The sequence below is a fragment of the Salmo salar genome, chromosome 12 (assembly GCF_965601325.2).
Source record: "Salmo salar chromosome 12, fSalSal1, whole genome shotgun sequence".
NCBI classification, from domain to species: Eukaryota; Metazoa; Chordata; class Actinopteri; order Salmoniformes; family Salmonidae; genus Salmo; species Salmo salar.
The window spans coordinates 94,590,657-94,603,042 of NC_138302.1; positions in this window are offsets into that span (position 1 = coordinate 94,590,657).

Consider the following 12,386-nt stretch of genomic DNA (forward strand, 5'->3'; position numbering starts at 1 on the left):
AGAGTCCTTTAGGTGCCTTTTGGCAAACTCCAAGCGGGCTGTCATGTGCCTTTTACTGAAGAGTGGCTTCTGTCTGGCCACTCTACCATAAAGGCCTGATTGGTGGAGTGCTGCAGAGATGGTTGTCTTTCGGGAAGGTTCTCCTATCTCCACAGATGAACTCTGGAGCTCTGTCAGAGTGACCATTGGGTTCTTGGTCACCTCCCTGACCAAGGCCCTTCTCCCCCGATTGCTCAGTTTGGGTGACCAGCTCTAGGAAGAGACTTGGTGGTTCCAATCTTCCTCCATTTAAGATTGATGGAGGCCACTGTGTTCATGGGGACCTTCAATGCTGCAGACACTGTTTTGTACCCTTCCCCAGATCTGTGCCTCGACATAATCCTGTCTCGGAGCTCCATTTCGAGTCTCATAGCAAAAGATCTGAATACTTATGTAAATAAGGTATTTATGTTTTTAACACATTTGCAAAACAATTCTAAAAACCTGTTTATGCCTTGTCATTATGAGGTATTGTGTGTAGATTGATGAGGAACAGATTTTTTAAATCAATTTTAGAATAAGTCTGTAACGTAACAAAATGTGGATAAAGTCAAGGGGGTACTTTCCTTATTTTTTCTGTATATTTGCACCGTATATACAGGGGGTACCGGTACAGAGTCAAGATGCTGGGGTACAGGTTAGTCAAGATAATTGAGGTAATATGTACATGTAGGTAGGGGTAAAGTGACTACGCATAGAGAATAAATAGCGAGTAGCAGCAGTGTAAAATAAAAAAAAAGGGGGGGGGGGGTCAATGCAAATAGTCTGGATAGCCATTTGATTAGATGTTCAGCAGTGTTATGGCTTGGGGGTAGAAGATGTTAAGAAGCCTTTTGGACCTAGACTTGGTGCTCTGGTACTGCTAGCCGTGTGGTAGCAGAGAGAACAGACTATGAATAGGGTGGCTGGAGTCTTGGGCAATTTTTAGGGCCTTCCTCTGACACCGCCTGGTATAGAGATCCTGGATGATAGGAAGCTTGGCCCCAGTGATGTGCTGGGCCATACGCACTACCCTCTGTAGAGAGAATGGGCTCCTGCACGGTCCTCCTTTTCTTGTAGTCCACAATCATCTCCTTTGTCTTGCTCACGTTGAGGGAGAGGTTGTTGTCCTGGCACCACACTGCCAGGTCTCTGACCTCCCTATAGGTTGGCTCATCGTTGTTGGTGTTATCAGAAAACTTAATGATGGTATTGGATTCGTGCTTGGTCAAACAGTCATGGGTGAACAGGGAGTACAGGAGGAAACTGAGCACGCACCCCTGAGGGGCTCCAGTGTTGAAGATCAGTGTGGCAGATGTGTTGCTGCCTACCCTCACCACCTGGGGGCGGCTGTCAGGAAGTCCAGGATCCAATTGCAGAGGAAAGTGTTTAGTCCCAGGGTCCTTAGCTTAGTGATGAACTTTGAGGGCACTATTTACATTTTAGTCATTTAGCAGACGCTCTTATCCAGAGCGACTTACAGTAGTGAATGCATACATTTCATACATTTCTTTTCCGTACTGGTCCCCCGTGGGAATCGAACCCACAACCCTGGCATTGCAAACACTATGGTGTTGAACTCTGAGCTGTAGTCAATGAACAGTATTCTCACGTAGGTGTTCCTATTGTCCAGGTGGGAAAGGGTAGTGTGGAGTGCAATAGAGGTTGCGTCATCTGTGGATTTGTTGGGGCGGTATGCAAATTGGAGTGGGTCTAGGGTTTCCTGGGATGATGGTAATGATGTGAGCCATCAAAGCATTTCATGGCTACAGACGTGAGTGCTACAAGTCGGTAGTCATTTAGGCAGGTTACCTTGGCGACTTTGGTGTGGAGGTGCAGATCCCTGTTTGGGAAGACCCTACGTTACACACACGCGCACACACACAACCATGCACAACTGCACATGCACACTCTCAGTATCCTTGTGATGTCCGCCTGTTGAGATGAGAAAGTCTAGATAGACTATAGAATAGCCAGCAGCATAGCTGGAGGACTAGTTAGTCTATTGGCTTGTCAGTATTGGCAGTGTGTATCTCCCATCCCCTCCCTGCAGCCAATCGGTGAACTAAAGACTCTTACGTAATCCTACTAAATTGAAACGGTGATGAGAGAGAGAGAGAGATGGTAGAGAACAGGGTTTATTTAAGAATGGGAATCAGCTTAGAGACTTCAAAGCTACTAATACAGAAGCAGTATGTGATGTGTGTGTATGGGGGATTATAGAGAGAGAGATATCGAACAATGACAATGAGAATATATTACAGCATCGTCCTCCTCTCTCTATTTCATCTGTCACTCTGCACGAGTGGCTCTGTGCCATGGTTCCTTCCTGCTTTCAGTCACACTTCTTCAAAATAAGAATTTTAAGTCTCCTTAGTTCACCTGGTAGTTCACTTCCCTGTTTCACACGCTCTCTCTCTCCTCTCTCTCTGTCCCTCTCACCTCTAACTCTTGCACGTCCCCTCCATTCACTTTCTCCTCTGTTTCCTCTCTTCCATTTCTATATATACAGTATATACAGTATATGAATATATATATATACTATATATATACATATACTGTATATATATATATATATATATATACTTAAACAACACAATGTAACTCCAAGTCAATCACACTTCTGTGAAATCAAACTGTCCACTTAGGAAGCAACACTGATTGACAATACATTTCACATGCTGTTGTGCAAATGGAATAGACAACAGATGGAAATTATAGGCAATTAGCAAGACACCCCCAATAAAGGAGTGGTTCTGCAGGTGGGGACCACAGACCACTTCTCAGTTCCTATGCTTCCTGGCTGAAGTTTTGGTCACTTTTGAATGCTGGCGGTGCTTTCACTCTAGTGGTAGCATGAGACGGAGTCTACAACCCACACAAGTGGCTCAGGTAGTGCAGCTCATCCAGGATGGCATATCAATGCGAGCTGTGGCAAGAAGGTTTGCTGTGTCTGTCAGCGTAGTGTCCAGAGCATGGAGGCGCTACCAGGAGACAGGCCAGTACATCAGGAGACGTGGAGGAGGCCGTAGGAGGGCAACAACCCAGCAGCAGGACCGCTACCTCCGCCTTTGTGCAAGGAGGAGCAGGAGAAGCACTGCCAGAGCCCTGCAAAATGACCTCCAGCAGGCCACAAATGTGCATGTGTCTGCTCAAACGGTCAGAAACAGACTCCATGAGGGTGGTGTGAGGGCCCGACGTCCACAGGTGGGGGTTGTGCTTACAGCCCAACACCGTGCAGGACGTTTGGTATTTGCCAGAGAACACCAAGATTGGCAAATTCGCCACTGGCACCCTGTGCTCTTCACAGATGAAAGCAGGTTCACACTGAGCACTTGACAGACGTGACAGTCTGGAGACGCCGTGGAGAACGTTCTGCTGCCTGCAACATCCTCCAGCATGACCGGTTTGGCGGTGGGTCAGTCATGGTGTGGGGTGGCATTTCTTTGGGGGGCCGCACAGCCCTCCATGTGCTCGCCAGAGGTAGCCTGACTGCCATTAGGTACCGAGATGAGATCCTCAGACCCCTTGTGAGACCATATGCTGGTGCGGTTGGCCCTGGGTTCCTCCTAATGCAAGACAATGCTAGACCTCATGTGGCTGGAGTGTGTCAGCAGTTCCTGCAAGAGGAAGGCATTGATGCTATGGACTGGCCCACCCGTTCCCCAGACCTGAATCCAATTGAGCACATCTGGGACATCATGTCTCGCTCCATCCACCAACGTCACGTTGCGCCACAGACTGTCCAGGAGTTGGCGAATGCTTTAGTCCAGGTCTGGGAGGAGATCCCTCAGGAGACCATCCGCCACCTCATCAGGAGCATGCCCAGGCGTTGTAGGGAGGTCATACAGGCACGTGGAGGCCACACACACTACTGAGCCTCATTTTGACTTGTTTTAAGGACATTACATCAAAGTTGGATCAGCCTGTAGTGTGGTTTTCCACTTTAATTTTGAGTGTGACTCCAAATCCAGACCTCCATGGGTTGATAAATTGGATTTCCATTGATTATTTCTGTGTGATTTTGTTGTCAGCACATTCAACTATGTAAAGAAAAAAGTATTTAATAAGATTATTTCATTCATTCAGATCTAGGATGTGTTGTTTAAGTGTTCCCTTAATTTTTTTTAGCAGTATATATATATGGTCTGTTACAGAATGCTTGGTCTGTTACAGAAGTGACAGGGACAAACATATATATATATATATATATATATATATGTTTGTCCCTGTCACTTCTGTAACAGACCAAGCGTTTGGGCTTAGGCCCCCATGCTGTTACTGTGTTCCGTTCTCTAATACTGCTCCTCTCTCAGGATGATGCTGGGTCAGGAGACGCGGCTGTTGATATACAGGATGATGCTGGGTCAGGAGACCGTGCTGTTGATATACAGGATGATGCTGGGTCAGGAGACGGTGCTGTTGATATACAGGATGATGCTGGGTCAGGAGACGGTGCTGTTGATATACAGGATGATGCTGGGTCAGGAGACGGTGCTGTTGATATACAGGATGATGCTGGGTCAGGAGACGGTGCTGTTGATATACAGGATGATGCTGGGTCAGGAGACGGTGCTGTTGATATACAGGATGATGCTGGGTCAGGAGACGGTGCTGTTGATATACAGGATGATGCTGAGTCAGGAGACGGTGCTGTTGATATACAGGATGATGCTGGATCAGGAGACGGTGCTGTTGATGTACAGGATGATGCTGGATCAGGAGACGGTGCTGTTGATGTACAGGATGATGCTGGATCAGGAGACGGTGCTGTTGATATACAGGATGATGCTGGGTCAGGAGACGGTGCTGTTGATATACAGGATGATGCTGGGTCAGGAGACGGTGCTGTTGATATACAGGATGATGCTGGGTCAGGAGACGGTGCTGTTGATATACAGGATGATGCTGAGTCAGGAGACGGTGCTGTTGATGTACAGGATGATGCTGGATCAGGAGACGGTGCTGTTGATGTACAGGATGATGCTGGATCAGGAGACGGTGCTGTTGATGTACAGGATGATGCTGGATCAGGAGACGGTGCTGTTGATATACAGGATGATGCTGGGTCAGGAGACGGTGCTGTTGATATACAGGATGATGCTGGGTCAGGAGACGGTGCTGTTGATATACAGGATGATGCTGAGTCAGGAGACGGTGCTGTTGATATACAGGATGATGCTGGATCAGGAGACGGTGCTGTTGATGTACAGGATGATGCTGGATCAGGAGACGGTGCTGTTGATATACAGGATGATGCTGGATCAGGAGACGGTGCTGTTGATATACAGGATGATGCTGGATCAGGAGACGGTGCTGTTGATGTACAGGATGATGCTGGGTCAGGAGACGGTGCTGTTGATATACAGGATGATGCTGGATCAGGAGACGGTGCTGTTGATATACAGGATGATGCTGGGTCAGGAGACGGTGCTGTCGATATACAGGATGATGCTGGGTCAGGAGACGGTGCTGTTGATATACAGGATGATGCTGGGTCAGGAGACGGTGCTGTTGATATACAGGATGATGCTGGGTCAGGAGACGGTGCTGTTGATATACAGGATGATGCTGGGTCAGGAGACGGTGCTGTCGATATACAGGATGATGCTTGGTCAGGAGACGGTGCTGTTGATATACAGGATGATGCTGGATCAGGAGACGGTGCTGTCGATGTACAGGATGATGCTGGATCAGGAGACGGTGCTGTTGATGTACAGGATGATGCTGGATCAGGAGACGGTGATGTTGATATACAGGATGATGCTGGGTCAGGAGACGGTGCTGTTGATATACAGGATGATGCTGGGTCAGGAGACGGTGCTGTTGATATACAGGATGATGCTGAGTCAGGAGACGGTGCTGTTGATATACAGGATGATGCTGGGTCAGGAGACGGTGCTGTTGATATACAGGATGATGCTGAGTCAGGAGACGGTGCTGTTGATATACAGGATGATGCTGAGTCAGGAGACGGTGCTGTTGATGTACAGGATGATGCTGGATCAGGAGACGGTGCTGTTGATGTACAGGATGATGCTGGATCAGGAGACGGTGCTGTTGATATATAGGATGATGCTGGGTCAGGAGACGGTGCTGTCGATATACAGGATGATGCTGGGTCAGGAGACGGTGCTGTTGATATACAGGATGATGCTGGGTCAGGAGACGGTGCTGTTGATATACAGGATGATGCTGGGTCAGGAGACGGTGCTGTTGATATACATATATGTGTGTGTGTGTGTGTATAGCGTATATGAGTGTGAATACATATACAGCACGAGTCTGTCTATGTATATGTGAGTGTTTGTGTGTTTATAATCTGTGAATAATGTGTGTGTATGCTGGTGTGTACGCTGGTGTGTGCGGTGGTGTGTACGGTGGTTATATGTGTGTGTGTACGCTGGTGTGTATGGTGGTTATATGTGTGTGTGTGCGGTGGTGTGTACGGTGGTTATATGTGTGTGTGTACGGTGGTGTGTACGGTGGTTATATGTGTGTGTGTGTGTGTGTGTGTGTGTGTGTGTGTGTGTGTGTGTGTGTGTGTGTGTGTGCCTGTGTTTATTCCAGGTCCTTGTTGTGTCAGTAGCAGCTTGTTCCCTCAGGCTGGAGGACTGTGGCTGATTCCTGTTACTGAATGGTCACCTAACCAGGAATCCTGCACTGTCATGAAACTATGTATGTGTGTAGCTATGCTTTAGCCCTCCGGGACCACAACAACCATCTGGTGCCTGGTCCCTGCTGGAACCAACAAAGCCTCCTCAAATCAAGGCCTGTATTTCGCAAAATGTCTCAGAGTAGGAGTGCTGATCTAACATCAGGTCCCTCCTGTTAATATAATCAAATTTGTTATGATCTAAAAGGGAAAACTGATCCTAGATCACCACCCCTTGTAAATACAACCACCTGGTCCCTGGTTGAACCAACCAACATAAGCTCCCCAGCTCACAGTCTGAGACCGAGAGAAAAGCCTTTATGTTATCAAGACCGTAGAGCTAATTCTTTCATTCTTCAACTTTCTTTCATAACGCCATTATCGAATCCCAGAAATGTATCGAATTCCCCTTGTTCAGTCTTTTACAACTTAATGTTAAGGTAGTTCCTCACCCTTGTTTTCTTTTATTAACTCTGTATTCTATTCTATATTGACTCAAAATGTTGAAAAACCAATCAAGGAAAAGTAGAATCAGAAGAAATGTCATGTTGAATTGAAGTGATGAACCATACTGACGTGCTGCTGATTCACAGCAAGCTGGATTGGAAATCAGGCCATTTTATGTGACGTATGCATTTCATCCCAGATATGGTGTCAGTACAAAATTATAATGTGTCGGATGGGATTGGATCCCTTGAACATGAGTCACGGAGGATGAGGAAAGGATTTAGGACATGTTTGGTTTCTGTAGAAGATGAATCATAAGCAGGTTGATATCAGGATGGTTTTTGAAGCCAAAATCAGACAGAGGAAATCACATTTTGGAAAGTAGAACACATGCAGCACTTGTCTGGCTGACACCAAACTCCATGTTCTCCTGACCTTATTAAACAACCCAGAAACAAAACAATGTCTGAACGTTCTGTTTTGTGGAGGACTTCCATTGTGGCGTTCTTGACGTTTTGCGAACGTTAGCTAGCTAGCTCAAACTGCTGTGGGATCATACCAAGAAAAACCTTTCAAAGTTGAATGGCAAGTCTGTGCCACGTCCGCGGATTATTTAACAGTTATTTATTTGAATTGCACGCCCTTCAGTTTCACCAGAAGTTGTCCTGCTAGCGGGACGCCTAGCCGTAAGGAGTGGGAGGACGATATGAAATAATGGCCACATATCACCTACGAAGACATCTTCAATTATTTTGTCTCGTCTCTTGGTGTGGATGGGTCAGAGACGAGGATCTACAAACACACAGAGGCATATCAATACCTCCACAACGGCAAAGTTGGACGGGTGCTTATTCACTGTCTTCAGGATGACAACCTGGTGTTCCTCAAAGTAGATGTCCAGCCCAGTCAGAGCAAAACACATCATCATTCTACCTGGATTCTTGTATCATCTGTCGGCACGGTGGAGAGTGCAGGGTGTTCATGTGTTGCAGGGCAGGGGAAGTATTGCAGTCATGCAGCTGCAATACTATGGAAGGTAGCTAGCTCGCTGGCTTTTTTTAATGATAACCCTTTGTATGACTGATACGTTTGACGTTAGCTAGTTACTTAGCTAGCTAATTGTGATGATACCATATCACTGACCAGAACTGATAACGTTAACTATTACAACACGGTTAATGGTTTCAATGGCTCATTGTGTATGTATATCAGTCTAATCTCGAATTGCAAAGAGGTAGCTTCAGAATCAAGGTGAGTTTTACAATCAAATAGAAAATGACCAACATGACATAAACCTACTAGTTAAAAGGGACCTGTGTAAACTAGTCAGCTGTGAACACCATGTAAACAAGTGTTCTGTACTGTAATTGACTATTCTAACAGTAGTGTTTTGTTGAAGGTGCAGAATGTGCTGTGTATGGAGGGTTGACAGGGGTGTCCTGTACAGATGAGCAATGCCAGTGGAACTCTGGGACGCAGCGGAATTTAGCTCCAAACAAGTTGAGCGAGATCTGTTTCAAATGTCACAAACCAAGTGACGAGTTCTCTGACAGCACCCCAACCGCTTCTCCATCTCTACCTCCTGCGTACCACTCCCACAACACACTTAAGAAGAGTTTGGAAGGGGCCAATGTTCCAGTGTAGGAGCCTTCGGCACAAGTGCATCAAAGCTAAACCAGTCAGTCATCATTTTCAATCAGCAGCAACACAGCTACAGCAGCCTTATGGTGAACATGGCATCAACATGCGGTGTCAGAAATGCTTGTCAGAAATGCTTGTCATTTTATGACGTTTATGTTAAGCTGGAGGAGTGGAAATGTGCCAGCTTGGAGGAGGTCACTAAAGCACAGAGTGTCTCCTTTGCGTGGTATGACGCGAGTAAACTTCCGATCACTGCTAGCTCAGCAAAGAAGGTTCCTGTGCTCACCTCAACAAATCCCAACAACTTTGTGCGGGAGCATCTCTTCCCCTTGTTCCATGGGAACTCAGCTACCACATATGGCAAGGAGAATGAGCAGGTGGCCTACACATGGCTGGAGAGCTGTGGGTTTAGTCTGGAGAGTAGAGGCACAGTAGTGAGTGTCAAGGAGACATGGCTTTCTGCAAGCCCAGATGGAGTGCTAAACTCTCAAGAACTTCTAGAAATCAAATGTCCTGTTCTGAGTAAGAAGTGTGAGTCTCTGACCAAACTGTTCTCTGGCAAACTCACCGATGTGAAGCTGGTGGATGGGGTTCCTCAGCTGAAACCTAATAGAACCCATGGGTACTACATGCAGGTGATGCAAACGGCTTGTCTGGGCTCCATCCGAGCAGGTTGTCATTGATGTGAAGGCATTCTATTTCACAAATACACTGCCCAGGGTTTGTAGATGAGTTCCAGTCAGGCAGACTAACTCTGTGCTCCAAATACGTTAATCTATGTGCTGTCAAGGTGCCTAATGCTTCTGTGTTTTTAAATAGTTCTTATATTTTGTGCCTTGTAAAGCTCTCTGTCAGCTCTACCTTATTATCTAAGCATAACTCTTGATTAGTGTGTTTTTAGTCTTCCATAGATCTCTTCATATGCACATTTTCCTGATTATATTTGAATAATTCTTGGTGTTTTTTTTATATCTTGCCTTGTACAGCTCTCTTCATACATGTTAATCTAATGCCTACGGATAACGCCTTATGATTTAGGAATATTGTACCTTGTATAGCTCTTTCTTTTCACATGGCACTTCATGAACTTATCTAAGCATACAGTAACTGACTCAGTACCGGGGTTACTTTTTATTATAACTTTTTATTTTAGTCTACTTGGTAAATATTTTCTTCTTCTTGAACTGCACTGTTGGTTAAGGGCTTGTAAGTAAAGCATTTCACGGTAAAGTCTACACTTGTTGTATTCGGCGCATGTGACAAAAAAATGCATTTAAACTCAGTTTTTCACAATTCCTGACATTTAATCCTAGTAAAAATTCCATGTTTTAGGTCAGTTAGGATCACCACTTTATTTTAAGAATGTGTAATGTCAAAATAATAGTAGAGAGAATGATTTATTTCAGCTTTTATTTCTTTCATCACATTCCCAGTGGGTCAGAAGATTACATGCACTCAATTAGTATTTGGTAGCATTGCCTTTAAATTGTTTAACTTGAGTCAAACGTTTCAGGTAGCCTTCCACAAGCTTCCCACAATAAGTTGGGTGAATTTTGGCCCGTTCCTCCTGACAGAGCTGGTGTAACTGAGCCAGGTTTGTAGGCCTCCTTGCTCGCACACACTTTTTCAGTTCTGCCCACAAATGTTCTATAGGCTTGAGGTCAGGGCTTTGTGATGGCCACTCCAATACCTTGACTTTGTTGTCCTTAAGCCATTTTGCCACAACTTTAGAAGTATGCTTGGGGTCATTGTCCATTTGGAAGACCCATTTGCGACCAAGCTTTAACTTCCTGACTGATGTCTTGAGATGTTGCTTCAATTTATCCACAGAATTTTACTTCCTCATGATGCCATCTATTTTGTGAAGTGCACCAGTCCCTCCTGCAGCAAATCACCCCCAAAACATGATGCTGCCACCCAGTTCTTCACGGTTGGGATGGTGTTCTTCGGCTTGCAAGCCTCCTGTCACGACTTCTGCCGAAGTCGGTCCCTCTCCTTGTTCGGGCGCTGTTCGGCGGTCGACGTCACCGACCTTCTAGCCATCACTGATCCATTTTTAATTTCCCATTGGTTTTGTCTTGTCTTCCTTCACACCTGGTTCCAATCTCATCAATTACATGTTGTGTATTTAACCCTCTGTTTCCCCTCGTGTCCTTGTCGGAGATTGTTTTGTTTGTATGTGATGTGCTAGTCAGTGTTGGTGTGCGATGGGTTTTGTACCCACTTTGTTATTTTGTACATTTTGGTTGTTTTGGAGTTTTATCAGCATTTATTAAACAACTCCGTTTATACCAAGTTCATTCTCCTGCGCCAGACTTCCCTGCCACCAACACGCACCCCTTACACCTCCCCTTTTTTCCTCCAAACATAACGATGGTAATGGCCAAACAGTTCCAAATTATGGCCAAACAGTTCTATTTTTGTTTAATCAGACCAGAGGACATTTCTCCAAAATGTACGATCTTTGTCCCCATGTGCAGTTGCAAACCGTAGTCTGGCTTTTTTATGGCGGTTTTGGAGCAGTGGCTTCTTCCTTGCTGAGTGGCCTTTCAGGTTATGTCGATATAGGACTCGTTTTACTGTGGATATAGATACTTTTGTACCTGTTTCCTCCAGCATCTTCACAAGGTCCTTTGCTGTTGTTCTGGGATTGATTTGCAAGTTTTGCACCAAAGTACGTTCATCTCTAGGAGACAGAACGCGTCTCCTTCCTGAGCGGTATGATGGCTGCGTGGTCCCATGGTGTTTATTCTTGCGTACTATTGTTTGTACAGATGAACATGGTACCTACAGACGTGTACCTACGGAAATTGCTCCCAAGGATGAACCAGACTTGTGGAGGCCGACAATTTTTTTTCTGTCTTGGCTGATTTCTTTTGTTTTTCCCATGATGTCAAGCATCCTCTTACCCAACATAAAATGCCTGTTTTGTGTGAATCCATGTTTGAAAAATTGTGAGAAGCGATACTGAGTTAGTTAGCTAGCTAGCTAGTTGCGAACTATTTCCCGGAAACGCTTAACCGGAAGTCCCCCACAAAATAAAACTAGAAAGACCCCGCCCACATTTCCATTGAAAATGAGGTGAATAGTCTGGAAAGGCTCCTTGATGTTGTAGCCACGATCCGACGATAATGAAGAGAGCTGCACTTTTTTACTGATTGGTTGTCCTCTGTGTCTTTCTCACTGAAACACACACACAGACAGCAACACACAGCCCCCGATCGCCACCGCCTTCCTTTACAACTGTTCGATTTTCAAATCCAAACAACAAGAGGTCTCAACCTCCCAGGAAAGAAAACAGGGTGTTTTGAGAGAACCAATCAAAGCTCAGACCATTTCTGTGCGAATACTGCATTTACAACATACTCCTGTGCAGACCAGTGTGTCACAGACCAGTGTGTCACAGACCAGTGTGTCACAGACCAGTGTGTCACAGACCAGTGTGTCCCAGCTGTCACAGTGTACCACGTGAGTTGTGTCAGCCAGGTTAATGCAGAACGTCCTCACTGCCAAATCATTCTGGTGTGTAGTCAAACATTCTAAAGATCAGAAAGGGCCCTAGATTCTAGTATTCTAAGCACTCACTACAGTCACAATAGCCAGGAGGTGACCTGCAGAAGAGAGA